A 16,143-nucleotide genomic window follows, 5' to 3' on the forward strand; every position below is an offset into this window, starting at 1 on the left:
AAAATTCTGACTGCCGGCCCGACACCGGCAGAGCTAATTAACCTAATCTGGACTACAGCCCACGAGGTACTCCAAGGAAAGGAGACAGCGCACGCATTGGAAGTTGTAGAGGCATCCTTAAGTCCTGAATTTGCATACGCTTGCAGAAATTCCGCTCCTCAAACCTGTCTGCTATGTGCTCCGTCGTGTAAAAGTGATCTCTCGTTGGAATCGCATACAGTGAATGTCGCACGCAGCTAGGGCTAGATGATGATGATAATGATGATGATACCAACTTTATTTTCCACCAGATAAGGAGGCCCCCTACTCCCCCTCCCCCGCACGCAGGCCTGGGTGACGGGGCCGGGACCCCCGCGATTAGAAGCAGGCAAAGAGGTGTTGACTCCTCGCGGCTTCTTCCGCCAGGCGGATGGCTTGTTGCTGTGGAGCATAATAATAATAATAATAGGTGTTGGGGGAAAGAAAATGGCGCAGTATCTGTCTCATATATCCTTGGACACCTGAACCGCACCGTAAGGGAAACGATAAAAGAGGGAGTGAAAGAAGAAAGGAAGAGAGAGGTGCCGTAGTGGAGGGCTCCGGAATAATTTCGACCACGTGGGGATCTTTAACGTGCACTAATATCGCACAGCACACGGGCGCCTTAGCGTTTTGCCTCCATAAAAACGCAGCCGCCGCGGTCGGGTTCGAACCCGGGAACTCCGGATCAGTAGCCGAGCGCCCTAACCACTGAGCCACCGCGGCTGGTCACAGCGAGCCACAGCGGCGGGCTGATGAGCAGAGACCTCGCTCCGCAGCAGGCCTGGCTTCCCAGGTTTCTCTTAATTTATATATATTTGCTTTAGCGCCTTGAGAGCTGGCGTATTCCCAGATTATGTGGTTGAGGGTCTCTCTCGTCCCACAGTGCTTGCACTATCGTTTTCTCTCTCATCTTTCTGAACATGATATGCCCTGACCGTGTTTACGAAGCTCCCAGCTTGCAGCCCAGGAAGCTGTCGGAATTTATCTGAAGCCCTCTACAACGGCGCATCTGTCATTCTCTTATCTTTCACTGCCTCCTCCATTCCTTCCTATACAGACCGGTTCAGGTGCCAACCGAGAAGTGAGACAGTTACTGGTCCTTTACTTTCCTCACAGCTAATTCGGCCAGGTTTCCAAACGCGTAGCGCATCAAAAACGTGCAATACAGTGGCGGTGCGTGGCGAAGGCTAGCTACGAGACATGCTGTTGACTCCTGATGCGCGTGTGAATGTAGCACGTGTGAAAGCCGTGGTCTCACGCTATAGATGGCGTAGATTCGGGAGTGCAGCTGGATATGTGAGACAGTTACTGCGCCGTTTCCTTTCCTCAAAAACCAACTTTCATTTTCATTTTTCGTGAAAATCGGGCGAGGTCAAAACACAAAACGGAGCAGTTGCAGCAGGTGGTTACTCAAAAAGCCACATCCCGTATTTATACTGATTGCTTTTGAAGCTGCTCTACCTAACAGCTAAGATAGCAGACTAAGGTGTTGTTGAGTTGTGATTCAGCTGTGTCAGTGCGCCACATGCCTGTAACGCCGCGCTTCATCAACGCGTACATTTTTTCATTCCCTTAGCTTGCAGTCACTGCGGGCCTCCGGTCTACCTGGAGAGCTCTCAGTGAAGCACCGAATTCCCCCTATTCGCGTGCCACCTCCCCCTCCCCCGCAAGCAGTGGCAAAGGCGCAGGAGGCACTGGCTGCTTGACAGCCCAGCTGTGACGGCCGAAGACACCTGGCTTTGTTAAGCGCAACAGGAAAGCATGCGAGGCGCACACAACGAGCACGTGGTGCCGCTTGGTCTTAGGCAGCATTCCCACGGCGGCGGAATGCGAACCACCTCGGAATGCGAACCACCTCGCATTCCGCGATGGGCCCCTTTTTTGGCATGCTCGATGGCACCGAAGCGTCGCGGGTCTCCGCAGTCTCACATTCCTGCGGCGAGCCAGTGGATTTGTGGTCCCGCCAATTAGCTGGAAAAAAAAACGCTCCATCCTTCGAGAGGCGACGCGCGGGTGCGGCAGGCAAGGGGAAAGCATCAAGCACTAAGGGCGAGAACTCTCCCCAGGGAGAGTTTTCAGAATGTTTTCTGTATGTGTTTCTTTTTTTTTCTAGCCAAGCCCCGGGCTCAAAGTTGGGCCCAACCTTCAGGGGCTGTGGCTACCTCCATTGGTTATCGAAGCTTAGGGCGGGACTCGAAATATGACCGCCCAAAATTCTTTGTTTGCATAAGCTTTCTTATTGCATGTAAAATCATTGGAGGGCAGTCTTGTCTAGTTGAGCTAGAGGCTCCGTGCAGTGGCAGGTAATTCTGCAACCCTATACTCTAACCTCGCGTCGATGAGTAAGGGCTTGCAGAGAGTGTTTCTCTGTGTGAGAATATTCTTTGTCAGTTACAGCTTGACCGTCTGTGTGACTCAACTTGTAACGCAGTTTGCCCTTGTACATCCTGTAAATATATTTCCTCTTTGTCTCCATCATCTGGCGTCAATCATCGTCTGCTCCTTCAACACCGTCGAATTCAAGTTTGGAGAGGTCCGGTGCCCCTCCGAAGAAACGCAAAAAACCATCTTGAATTTACTATGCACAACTTGAATGTATTACCTAGTTAAAGAGAAGTTACGCTCACAACAAGCGCACATTTCCATGTTCTCTAGCACGGCATGAAGGAACGGCTGCGGTATCAAGCTCGAATTCGATATCACTACAGTGTCTTCTCATAGACTACCTAGCGTTAATAATAATAATAATTGGTTTTGGGGGGGGAAAGGAAATGGCGCAGTATCTGTCTCATGTATCGTTGGACACCTGAACCGCGCCGTAAGGGAAGGATGAAGGAGGGAGTGAAAGAAGAAAGGAAGAGAGAGGTGCCGTAGTGGAGGGCTCCGGAATAATTTCGACCACCTGGGGATCTTTAACGTGCACTGACATCGCACAGCACACGGGCGCCTTAGCGTTTTTCCTCCATAAAAACGCAGCCGCCGCGGTCGGGTTCGAACCCGGGAACTCCGGATCAGTAGTCGAGCGCCCTAACCACTGAGCCACCGCAGCGGGATACTACCTAGCGTTGCAGGTTTCGTATTCAGTGTAACAAGTTCTATTTGGATGAGATTGCATATCCTGCACAAAGAAAAGCAATAAGGCCGAACAGGCGTTGAAGTTTCATCTTTAGTGCCAGAAACGGTCACTTAATCCACTGTACTCGAGTGCTCCTTTTGTTCACTGCCTGCAATTGCCTAGTGTGAATGCTCTTGTATCGTGTCGCAGTTTCAAATATAGATAAGTATACAAATTTAGGCATCCAATAATGCGAGTCGCAGTAATTTCAATGTTTTTGTAGCGAAAGCAACAGTATGCGAGTCAGCAGCGCATTTCGGGTAGCGTCGCTAGTCAGCGCATGCGCCACTAGGGCGTTCCGCCGCTGCGGCGCGGCTTTCCTCAAAATTCAACTTTCTATTTCCTCTTCCTTCATTTCTTCTTTCCCTCCCTCCTTTATCCCTTCCCTTACTGCACGGTTCGGGTGTCCACCGACATATGTGAGACGGTTGCTGCGCCATTTCCTTTACTCAAAAACCAAAGAAAACAAGTGAGCCGCCGTCGTTCTCGAGATTCTTTGGCGTTGACAACGTTGCAGAGGCCATTCATTTTCCCAAAAGGCGCACAACTGGCTCCCTGGGTGAGTGGATAGCTAAACCTCGCTTTCATGTACGTGGAATTGTTGTCCAACTCCAAAAACCTGCTCTGATAGCGTTCCGCACACTGGATATACGCAGCGCGCCCACCCTGGCAGGTGGCAGGTAATGACATCGCAAGAGGTTGGTCACCCAATGAACGCTGCGGCGTATATAATGCTTCATATTCCGGAACCCTCCACTACGGCACCTCTTTCTTCCTTTCTTCTTTCACTCCCTCTTTTATCCCTTCCCTTACGGCGCAGTTCAGGTGTCTGCCGATATGTGAGACAGATACTGCCCCATTTCCTTTCCCTAAAAATGTTGTCAGCGCTAATGCATGCAGCCTACATCTCTCTATCACCACGGCAACGTATTTCAAAGAGCGATTAACGGCGTACACTGGCCCAGGGAGCTAGCTATGCGCCCTTTTTTCCTCAAAATCTAGAACGTTGTCAACGGCAACGCCAATGAACACAATGAAAGCCGAGAGATTTCGCTTTGCATATCCTGGATTAGCTGAGCTAATCCACATCCATTTTTGACGGACGGGCATCAATTTTAGATGCATTCTTGACACCAATAGTGTTGTACAAGGGCTTGACAGGGGCTAGCAAGCTGGAAATCTCTTGAACCTTGATGCACGGCTCACAGTTTTGTTGGACATGGCACCATGAGTCGTCGCCAGAAGGCTGGACCGCGCATATACTGTGGCTCGGGCGCTTTCTGCTTGCGTACCTTCTTACAGCGTACCTACAGACATGGCCACCGGCCAGCAATGCTCCCGCTTTCTTCCCCTAATTTTGAAACAAGTCGACCGTGGCATCTTGATCTCCACTCAAAGACTTCTCGATTTCCACTCGCAACATAAACACTTGCGTGCAGTGGGGTCCTGGGGGGCCTATGGTGTGCCCTGAATTAAATGCAGTTTTTCTTTGATTTCCTCATGCTGCACAAATCGCTTTCGCACGCGAGCCTATCACGTGCTCTGCGCGCTTCCCTGGTTGGCCGCAGCACGGTACGTGGTGGGCGCTGAAAGAACTATATCGCTTGTGTTGCTCAGTGGAGGGCCACGTGTTGCGCCGTGGCCTGTCAGATGACCTGGCAGACACAGCTGCGAAACTTCGAGTTGTCCAGTGGACAAACTTCCAAACTCCGCCATGCCCGCTTGGTATGACGAAGTGCAGAGTCAGTACCAACGCCTCATTGTACACGCCTTCATCCCTCTCCGCAGCGGCAGGGCGTTGTCGGCGTCACCCGTATGCCCGCCCCGAGATGGTACGCTTTGCAAGATGCCGCTACGTTCAAAGCTCGTGGTCGCACGGTTAATAGCATGCTGTGTCTTCGCAGGTTTCGAGATTCGGCGGGATTACTTGCCCATTTCGAGGATATATGGCGCAATGAGACGCCCGAAGATGCCGGGGCTATCGCAGCACATCCAATGATGACGGTGTTGCGGCAACTGGCCTCTGATGTGCGTGATGCGCTAAGTGCACTTCCCACTACAGATGAGATGAAACCTCTCCTAGATTCTATGAAACTTATATCGACTCCTCGTCGGGACGGGCTACGGGTTAAATTGTATTCGGCGTGCTGAGACAGACTGGGTTCGCCTTTAAACTCCGTTCTGCGCCGATGCTTCCAGTGTTTTGATATTCCTTCCAGTTTACGAGTTTGACGAGTTGTCCTTATCCCAGAACGACACACGGAGTCCCCTCTGCCGCAAAAGCGAAGGCGAATGACACTTGTTAACGCTGATTAGAAGGCTTCTACAACCATTGTGGTTCGGAGCTTGATGGGTGAGACGGCAACGCTCATCGGTAACCATTAGGCCTGCTCTCCGTGCGGGGAAGAGAAATTCACTGACTGTCGTTTCTTACACGTGACAACTTCGACTACACTGAGGGGCAGTTGGCAAGCGATCTCCCGGTTTTCTTGGAACAGGAAAAGGTGCTTGCGCTCCTCGCACGCGGGTGCATATTTTGCGCCCTTCAGGTCTCCAGGTTTCCTGTAGGTCTCCATCAGCTCGTTTGCACGGCGTACGAGGGTAACCACAGCACTGCGCTTAGAGAGGGTTCGGTGAGCTCCCCTCCCCCGTCACTCGTGAGGTAGGGCTGTTCCGTCTGATCTCTGCTGTCCGCATTGACCTTAGATCCTACCACTGTGCCATCGTTAAAAACCCTGGCGTGCACGGCCTTCAGCTCCCAGGCAGCATGACAATAAAGGTAACGGCTTTTGGGGAAGAACATATACCACTTTATTCGAGAGATGTCGCATGTGGGGCCTTCGCATGTCGAAACGCCTCCTGTCGGGGCTGCTGCAAAACGATTCCGATCCCGCTTCCACCGCGCTAGCGTAGGATGCAAACATGGGATGCGCTAGCGTGGGATGCCCAGCGAGCAATGTGGCGACGCCCAGGAGGCCGTCAATCGAATTGTCTACAGCAGGGTGTCTGGCGCGGCCCTCAACTTTAGCAAAAGCCAGTATTTGATAATTGGCCGGGCCGAAGTCTGTCTACGGCCCGTTTCACATGTTGCGACTAGAATGAAAATATTCGGCGCAGTCGGTCATGCCGCGGATCAAGTGCCACTCCTCCCTGCGTCTGCGTCGGCTGCTGCGCAGACGCGTGGCACGGCGCACCGTCGCGATGTGGCCCGCACTGTCACCCCCGCCGACTACAACTGTAGGCTACATCGAGGGTGCATCGAGTCACTGGATACGTTTTCACTCAGTGACTGTATGCGTCGAAAAAAGCCATAGCTGTGCCTTAATTTCGACCATCTGGGTTCTTAACCGCAAGAACTGACACCGGGCAGCACACGGGGGTTTTAAGCGCTTCGGCTGTCATGAAACGAGGTCGCCGCTGCGGCCATTCTACCCTGCGTGCTCGTGCTCAACACTCTAAAGCCGTAAAAACTGAGCCACCGCGACTAGACACTAGACACATTTAGTTGGGCGTACGCAGTGAGCTAGCCTACGCAGCGACTCTGCGGGAAACGACTTCGCATGCGCAGAACGCTATGTATCTCGCAGCGTCTGACGGGCGTACGCACGCTACAAACCACAGCGTGCGCACGCAACGGGCACAAGCGTTTGCGGGCAGGTAGGCTGGAAACGCTTATTGGTCAAAAAAACATGACTTCACATGTGTGACGTGTGACGTCATTGGTCAAGTGATTTTGAATGACGTCATGTCCGATTAGGACCAAAAATGCTTTCCTTGAATTTTTTTTTAGTTCCCAACATTTTCAGAGCGCGCGCGTCCTGCTCTCGCTGACATGCTTCTGTCCGGAATGGCGACAGTGTCCCAACGAGGGTCAACATCAACCTGATCGCGGTGACCGTGACACATCATGACAATCCTGATCGTTATAGACGTTTCAGCGTCTGCTACAAGGTCTTCACTAAGCGGAAGAACATGCTGCAGCATATTAGAATTGCCCAGAAGTTGGAGGCGATAGGAGCTTTCCGTAAGTGCGATCAGTTCAGCAGCGGGCTGCAACGCTGGAAAATTTGGTTCGTCACTGCTGCGTAGTACACCGATTCCCTGCCGAAAGTCTGCGACTTGCCTTTGGGAACGACAAAGGTAATTATTTCTATATCGTGTATGAATTTGCAAACAGTCAGCTGGCTGTGACGTCCCTCAGTCTTTTTTTTCTTGGGGCAGGGGGGGAGGGGTCTTTTTTGTTCTTGAGCAAGTTTGTGCGAATGTTTGCAAGCAAACTTTTGAATGCAAGCAAACTTTGCACTCTGCACACTATGACGTAATCTTGCTGGTGTTGGCATGGCAGTGAAAGAATGACAGGCTCAAGATAGCGAACAATTCTGAGAGGAACGCTTGAGGTTTTCTATCTTGAACTTAGACTCACGTGGTATTATCGCGAGAACTTCCGCTTCTCATAAATTGCCGGCTACATTTAGGAAGAAGTCTAGGCCACCACGCTTAGAAAGAAAAGTGTGGCTCCTTCCTGTGGCGCCACATTTGCTTGTAGACACCGCAAATAAATTTTGTGTATGGACACCTATCAAAATAGAATAATCAATTAAATAAGCTTTTTTAATAATGGAAGAGTGTAATATGTAGGAATCTATGCTTTGCTTCATTTTCTGGTTATGAAAACGATTGTCAAGCGCTTCGGACGAATTTATAGTGTAAACACCCACAAAGCCACACTGCCATGAAAACAGCTGCAGTGCGTCTGCGGTATGATTTGCCGGAGAAAGAGGAAGGAGCAACGTTTTTCTCATATAAAAAGTATTTGAGAGACACCAAAAATGGAGACCCGCGCGCTTTCTCCGTACTGTACGTAATGAAAACAAGTATAAAGGAACGCCACAGCTAGGCTTCGGAGAGAACGAGTAAAATCATATGGAGCGGCAAAAGAGGGAAAAATGACGGCCATAAAGCATAGCCGGCACTCTTCGAGAACGGGCGCGGGCAAACGCCAGGACGCTCTTAATGACCAGCGAGTAAGCGACTTGACAGGCAGTCGAGGAGACCGACAACAAGCAGATGCTGCTTTCGAAGCGGCCGCCACACTAGAGCCTCAAACCAAGCGCCCGGCCAATAACACAAACCAAAGTAAAACTAAATACACGGGGCAGTATGTTCGTACACCGTAACTAAATACAAGATCCCTCTTTCCTGAAAAGGCATTAGAGTTCCCCCCCCCCCGCACATCGCCGCCGTCATCCTCGCCCTGAGTGCTACTGCGACGCGCCTCCTCACTCGGACCGTGAGTGATGGCTGCGTTAATGGCGAAAACGTCCCTGAAAGCGCCGCACGCCAGGGGCTGCAGTGCGCTCAGCCAAAAGAGTAAAAGCAGCCCCGCTTCCATGCTTTGGGTCACACCTGCGAAGTTCAGCGTCCGGGCACGCGTCGTTCCGCCGTTTTCAAACGACGCCATCGTTAGCTCTGCTGAAGGGCGACCTGTTGCATGTATACAGGGTCACCGGCGAGCATGTGTATCGAGCCGTCTTGAGATGGGTGTCTGTTTCTTTGATCTCTAGAGAGATAGCGACACGGAGGCAGACAGTGCACAGGGCATCTTGTTTTCGCCTTCGTCGCTCGCTATAATCAGGATACGTTGGTACGCCGGCCACCGAACCGGCAACCATAGGGAATGTGCATTCGGCTGAGTGCCCCTCTGGGTTGAGAGGCCTCGCCACAACGGCGGCAGCCAGTAAATGATTCCGACCACCTTCCCACCGGCCACATGTTTCCCAGCACGTGCATCTTTGTACAATGAGAAACCATTTGGGTGGATCCTTGGCAAGCTCGTCTCCGGCAGAGTGGCGTTGCTCTATCTTCTGCGGGGTAAGCGTCATACACTAATAAAAATGAATCTAGCCCAAACAAGCATCGGCCTTACAAATACATTAAGAGCATTGAGTTAATGTTCGACCAAACAAAAATTAACATTGCTATAATGTTTTGGTGCTACCTGGAAAATTCACAAATGCAGAGAGAGAAGTGGTCGAGGAAAGGTAGGGAGGTTAACCAGTGAAATGTTCCGGTTGGCTACCCTGCACTGGGGGAGAGGGATGAGGGGAGCGTAAAAGAATAAGTAGAGAAATGCGGTCCGTAGCAAGCACGACAGGCAATGACACAAGCACTGTAAGTAACAGGCCGCCGCAGATGTAGCCAGCACACCTTGACGGCTGCCGACTGCTGCGACCTGAGTGGAATTAACAGATCGAGGGCCCTCCATCACAAGGCTGCGCTGACGTTTCAGTCTCAAGATAGGCTGCTCGCCGTTGAAGCTGATAATGTTGATGACAACGTAAGCATCGGACTTATTCTCTGAAGGATGAGGCTGGAGGATGCGTTGTGCCAGCTATTGGACAACTGCAAGCACTGGATTCAACAAATACAGCATCTGCAGTGCATTATGTGCAGCTGGCATGTGCATGCTGAAAAGCAGCACACGCATGGCATTCACGATTGGCTTTAGCATTGCAATCACTTGCTCGTCTGCGACCTGGTCCGGTTGCTGATCTACTACCCGACCAGCAGCAGTAGGCTCAACACACTGGGTGCGCGGTGCCGGGGTGGGTGCTTCGGTAGCGATGGCCAAGTCACTTGCCGGTCCCGGTCTTGGACCGGAGTTGTGATTTGTGCTTGATTAGCAATGGTCTTGGGACTCTGAGTTCGCAATACCTGCTTGGTCACTGCGGGTGTGTGTAGCTCAGGCAGGGATAGCCAAGGCCCGTCTGCGACAGCCGTCTGTGTCTTGCCAGTCATATTGCTCCCAATCCTTAAAGTATTATGCGGAGGGGCAGGACAAGTTGCGGAAATTCTTGGAAGATCCTTTCCAATGCTCGTTACACTTTTAGAAGGTCTGTGACGAGGGCGACGACGTCGTCGCACCTTAGCGGCAGCTTCTCTGTGTCTGGAATTGTCTCGTCATTTGTTAGAGTGTCGCACTTTCCCTTGTCAGGCGAGGACAATCTTTTGAGGCAGCGTCATGACGGCCGCGGCAATTGGCACACGTAAGAACTGTTGCCCGGCAAGACTCGCCGCTGTGTGGCTGAGTACACCGCGGGCACACGATGGGCAAATTGCCCACACTACTCACGTGTCCTATCTTTATGCATTTCCGGCACTGGAGAGGCTCGCGTCAACGGAATCATGCTCGAACGCTGTAACTAGACAACGAGCTCACATCCTCTACTGCGCAACAAAATCTCATCTTTCATCGTCTTCTTGCACACTGTAGGAAAGTACAGCGCTCGGCTCGAACCAGTTACGAACGTTCTGCAAGGTGTATCCATGGGCTTCCATTCTGTGCATGACCACATCACTGAGCTGCAACGTATTTTTCGCGGCCACCGGACAAACGCTGTAGAGTTATCTTGCATCATGAATGCAGCAAGGGAGGCAGCCAATCACTTAAATGTGGTGATACCTGTACCAATACAAGTCTCTCGTCAGGCCCACCGAGAGAATTACGGTTTTCAGTCGCCGGAGGAATACTAGCGTGCGGCAATATATGTGCCATACTTGGACTCACTGCTTATTTAGCTCGTCGCTTTTCTGAAAGCAATGAGAGAAGCTTCAAACTTCTCCAGCTGCATCCATTAAAAATGAAGCACTTGAGCCGTGTTGAGTTCGCTGTCCTCGCCGAAGAACTCCAATGCTTTTACGGCATCAACAACTTCAAGGTAGATGCCATCTCTTGGTGCGAGATGTGGTGCAACAAAACTGGGGAGCCATCAGAAATAACTTACTGCGAGCTTCTACATCAGGTAAAGACATTATTACCCGGTGTTGCAAAAGCCATTGAGGTGGCCCTGGCTTTGCCAGTACTGAATGTACGGTCGAGCGCTCCTTCAGGACAATGAGGAGAGTGAAAACCTGGCTACGCTCAACGATGACAAACAACAGGCTGGACGGCCTTTGTCGGATGAGCGTGCACCGAGAGCGTGTAATGAAGCACAGAAATGACTTTATCACCCGTAGCCGCCGCGGTGGCTGAGTGGCTACGGTGCTGTACTGCTGACCCGAAAGACGCGGGTTCGATCCCGGCCGCGGTGGTTGAATTTCGATGGAGGCGAAATTCTAGAGGCCCGTGTACTGTGCGATGTCAGTGCACGTTAAAGAACCCCAGGTGGTCGAAATCTCCGGAGCCCTTCACTACGGCGTCCCTCATAGCCCGAGTCGCTTTGGGACGTTAAACCCCCTAAACTAAACCATACCGACTTTATCACCCGTGTCATCACGCAATTCACCCAGAAAAATCCGAGGCGTCTGCAGTTGCTGTTCAAGGAAGACTGAATGAGTGGCTGTAGTTGCGTGTTTGTGAACATGTTGTGCAGTGTGCTGGTCATCAATTCAGCAAGACTGAGCACTCTTCTCCACGAAGTGATAGTATCTTTTTGCATTTTTTATTCAGACGCACCGGATTTCTTGTAGCCATAAAGGAAAGAATGGTCAACACAAGGAGCGTGTTGAAAACGGTCAGAGAGGCAGCCAGTGTTTAGCTTCTAGTCACTCGAGATCAGTGAAAGTTAGGACCACGAGAATTTTCATATACTAAGCGTGGCGCTAGGTGTAGAAGAGCCTTTTATTTGCCGTCAAGTTCTTCTGAAGGAGCTTTAATGTTAGGGAAGGTCAGTTTCACCTTCGCGGCACTTCATGAAGCTTCATGAAACGAACATGGAGGCAAGATTACTAATCACTTTTCAGTCGAAACGCCGCGCATTCAAAATACCCAGTCTCAAATGCCCTGTACTGATTAAACGGATTCTCACAGATTTCTTTAAAGAAAACCGCATAGCTTGCTCGTACTGCCGAGGTTTATTGCTATTAGGCTGTAAAATAAAGATGACGTCTCGATATTTCTAATATTTTTGTTCATGTACTCTACGCGTATAATAAAAGCTCACCTAAAACATACAGATGAGCGGTATGTTTTAAGTAGCCTAAAAAACCAAACATCAACCTTTCGCGTCCCATTACCAAACGCAGCTGAAATGCATGCAGTGACGCACTGCTGAACGACTTGTCCCAACACAACGCTGTCTGATTCAATTGCGGTATTGAGTGACTAATGCAGAGTAAAACAAATGTAAAGCATAAATGTTGTTCACCCTCATTTGAGCTGCCAGGAATACAACTGACTATTCACGCATAATTATAACCGGTATATACGCTTTAGTTTGGGAGGGGGGATGTTATTGAAGGAAGGAAAAAAAATTGAAAGTTGGGGCCACGCGACGCGTGCAGTAATTTCTCTCTGGAACGAGGCAATGGTCTCTGCGCCGCGCTGGGGGAGGGGGAAGGTAAAGGAAAGAGAGTAGAAATAGAGGGGTACGTGCTCGCCGAGGCGAAGTCGCAATTCCCGCAGTCGAGCAGGGAAGGGAGGCCGAGCCGAGAGCAGAGCGCCGATGCGCACTCGGCTGGGTGATGGAGCCGACTGAGCTCGCGGGGGGCGTGGCTTGAGGCGCGCGGACCGCAGGGAGGCGCAGGCTTCTGGGCCAATGGGGAGGCACCTGAATGGTGGTGTACCGCATAAGCAGATGGCGGGCAAGGAATTTGCGCGCAAAGGAAGAAGTAGGATGCCACGAAGGGGATGGGGGCATGGAATGCCCGTAAAGAGATACAAAGTCGACCCAAGGCGGGAAGGGGTGGCGAGCGAACCAGCCCGACGGCAAGAGAGCGGGAGGCCACGGGAAACGAGGCGCCCGAAGGGGCGAAGCGGTGGCGGCAGAAGCGGATGAGTCCGGGGGTCCCTGCCCATGAACAGGACAACGCAGACTACCGCCTATCGACAGTGTAGGCGTGTCAATGCACCCCACCCCGTGTGTGCTGACAAGTTCGGCCAACCCCGTGGAGCCCACGCCACCACGAGAAAACCCACAATACGAGCAGATGGGCGGTTCGCTCGAGTAGGGAATGCCTTAGAGGGCGGACGTAAGTTTTACAAGGAAATGCAACAAGAGAGGCGCAAAAGAGAAATTAGAGGGCACGAAGTGCGCTCGAAGGGTGGGGGTCTGATGGACACAAAGAAAAAGCAGGCCGTTGAGGCGCGCCGAAAAGGGCGAGGTGTGAACACCCGCAGGGAATGCCTTGACGGCAGGAAAATTTGGGAGTACCACGTGGGCGGATGGCAGGCAGTGTAGTTGCGCGCACTGAAGAAAGGGAGCGAGGAAATCTAGAAGAGAGTATAGCCCCGTGCGAAAAGAGCGCGCGAACAGAATCGCAGCGTGGCGAACGGACCGGGAGGGCAAGTGCAGCGAGGCGCCCGACGGAGCGAAGCGGTGGCGGCAGAAGCGGATGAGTCCGGGGGCTTCCCATCGCGAACGCGCAACGCAGACTACCGCCCTTAGATAGCGAAGTACGCGTGCACGCACCCCGTGTGTGCCGTCAACTGCGGCCAACCCCTGGGCGCACACGCAACAACGAGAACGCCCGGAAAATGCGCCGAAAAGCGGACTGCCCGCACGCTATAGCCACAGAGGGGCAGAATTGAGATTAGAAAAGGAGGGCGACTGAATAAGAAGCCGTGAAAGTGGAATGCGGGAAAAAACCGCATTAAGGGGGCATAAGTAGCGCCCGAGTGAGGAAAGCGGGCCGGAGAGGGGCGCGGGTAGGGGGAGTAGAAATTACTCGCAAAGGAGTGCTGTGAAGGCAGGAGAATGAGAGCGGGCCAGAATGGCGCGCGGGGAAGAGGGTATTAGGAAGCCCCGAAGGACAAAGTTGCCATTGAGGCAGGAGGGGAAAGCAGGCACACGAGGTGCGCGCGAAAAAGTCCCCGTTCGTCCAGAATCCACAGGGAGATGTCCGAGCAGCAGACACACGCGGACACAGCACCGTGGTAAACCGTTCGAAGGAGGAGGGAAAGTCTGCTGGGTAAACCGCTGCAGTGCAGGGGCGTAGGAGTTTAGCTGATGTAGGACCACAGAATATGAGGCGCCGCAAGGTTTCTTGGGTTTCTTGAGTAATCCAAGGTAGCGGGCCGAAGTAGGGCGCGCGTAGTGGAAGCGAGGGCCTCGGAGGACGCCGACGGGCGAGAACAAAGGGCCTGGTGAGAGACCCCGGCCGCCGGCGAGTGCACTCGCCGGCGGCCGGAAGGAAACTCACGCTTTAGATTGGGCTCGTTCTGTATAATATCACAGAGAATTCAGTAAAACATGACGTTAAAACTCTGCTTATTCGGTATAATAAGGTTGTCGCTAAAATAAAAAGAAAAACTAAGTGTCTTTCATTTATTTTTTAAGTAAAGAAGCACAAACGAAAAAGTAGACAAAAATCGTGACGTATCTGCCATATTGACAGTTGGGAAATTACCGGGAAATCAAATGGCCAGAAACACGAACATCGTCTGAACAGGTTAAAACGCTTGTATCGGCATGCGCAACAAAGTTGGTCTGGTAGATCACGGGAATGTGGGGCAAGCGGGTTTTGATCAAGACCTGCACCACTGCAAGCTGACAACTGCAGCGGCCATGCTGCGCACACGAGCTGCCCGCGTCGAAACAGCTGCTACCATCTTAGATGTGCACCCGCATCGGGTTCCTTTAGCAAAATGTGTTAAATACCGCTAAGGAAAGCTACTGCAAGCAAATCAAAAGCGCTTCAAAGCACTAATGAATCGGGCTGCTGCTCAGGTGGCGCGGAGAAGGACTGTAGGTAAGATGGCGGCTTGGTCGCTTCCGGTAAGCGCATGCAGGCGCAGTGCGCTTTGTGAAATCGGTCTAATACTTTTTGCCGGGCGCCGGGCGTAAAATGGACAGCAGAACTTGTGGACCAGTTGGACTATGTGGGGCCGCCTTTACTGCTGTACAGGCTCGGAAGTAAGCGGCGGGTCCTGGTACCGCGCGGTCTCGGCATCAGCGCACCAACGGCGCTCACTCCTCTTGCCTTCTACGCCGCTTCGGGAAGAGATGTTTCCGGGTGGGGCTTGACGCGCCATGAGTGCATCCAGACTTCGTGCGGCCCTCTGTTTCTCTGAGTCACCGCTGGGCATTCGGCAGACGGGCGCGCCTGACCCGAAATCGGCGGACGCCCTTTGTAGCAACCTACCGCACGCGGAGAGGGACTTCCGGTGGCGCGCCGAGTGGGGCATGCTCCCCACCAAAGACAGGCTCCACTCCTGGCGCTTGGTTCCAGACTCGCGCTGCATGAACTGTGCTCAGGCTGAGGCACAAACAAATATCCTTGAAGAGTGTGTTGTGGCTAGCACATTGAGCCGTTTAGATTCACGCGCTTTTTCCATCCCTGTGTCGCGCGAAGGAAAAATAAATAGCTGTTGTTTAGCTCTGGTTAAACCTGGAGTTACGCGATAGCTGCAGCTGGCCGAGTGCAACTCGCTCAGTCGAATTGCAAAGTCAGTCTTTCGCCGCTGTGTTTAGCTTAGAGTTCCTTTTCCATCTTCGTCCCTAGACATGGATTCACCCTCTCCCCCTCTCCACTCCTCCCCCACTCGCTTTCGCCGGCGCGCCACGCCGCCGGCAGCTGCCACGGCAGCCATAGCGCCGCTTGCTTGCTTGCTGTTGTTGTCAGGAAAAATGTAGAGGAAAGTGCACAGGCCTGCCCACTAGCTCTAGTTGAGCCACAATCGCTGCCACGTGCTGAAAGTAGGAGAGTTAAAGATAGGAGAGCAAAAAGTGATAGAAAAGACGCGCGCTTTTATGCCCCAGGCCGATACCGGAGGCAATGCAATACCAGGCCAACCTGTGGCAGAGGTGAAGCAAGCTTCCAGCACTCCGCCACATTTCCAAAAATGAGTTTAATATCTTGGGCCCAAATGGGACCCGTAGCAGATATTAAATCAGATATTAAATGCCAGCATAATGCTAGCTAGCAATGCTAGCATAATGTACGCGCGCGGCGCGCACACCAGCTGCGTGCTCTGTCTTCACTCCGCGCATGCGCACAACTGACGAGGCCGCCGGTGTCTGCTCTGCCGTCGGCACAGCGGCGAGCACACCAGCTGCGGGCTATGACGT

The 16,143-nt window shown here is 52.3% G+C and overlaps 1 pseudogene; it reads right to left on the bottom strand.

Moving 5' to 3' along the window:
* Window positions 1–15,825: 15,825 nt before the first annotated feature.
* LOC144116633 (U2 spliceosomal RNA) lies at window positions 15,826–16,002 on the bottom strand (annotated as a pseudogene).
* Between the last annotated feature and the right edge of the window lie 141 nt (window positions 16,003–16,143).

Source organism: Amblyomma americanum, chromosome 1, assembly GCF_052857255.1.
Source record: "Amblyomma americanum isolate KBUSLIRL-KWMA chromosome 1, ASM5285725v1, whole genome shotgun sequence".
NCBI lineage: Eukaryota > Metazoa > Arthropoda > Arachnida > Ixodida > Ixodidae > Amblyomma > Amblyomma americanum.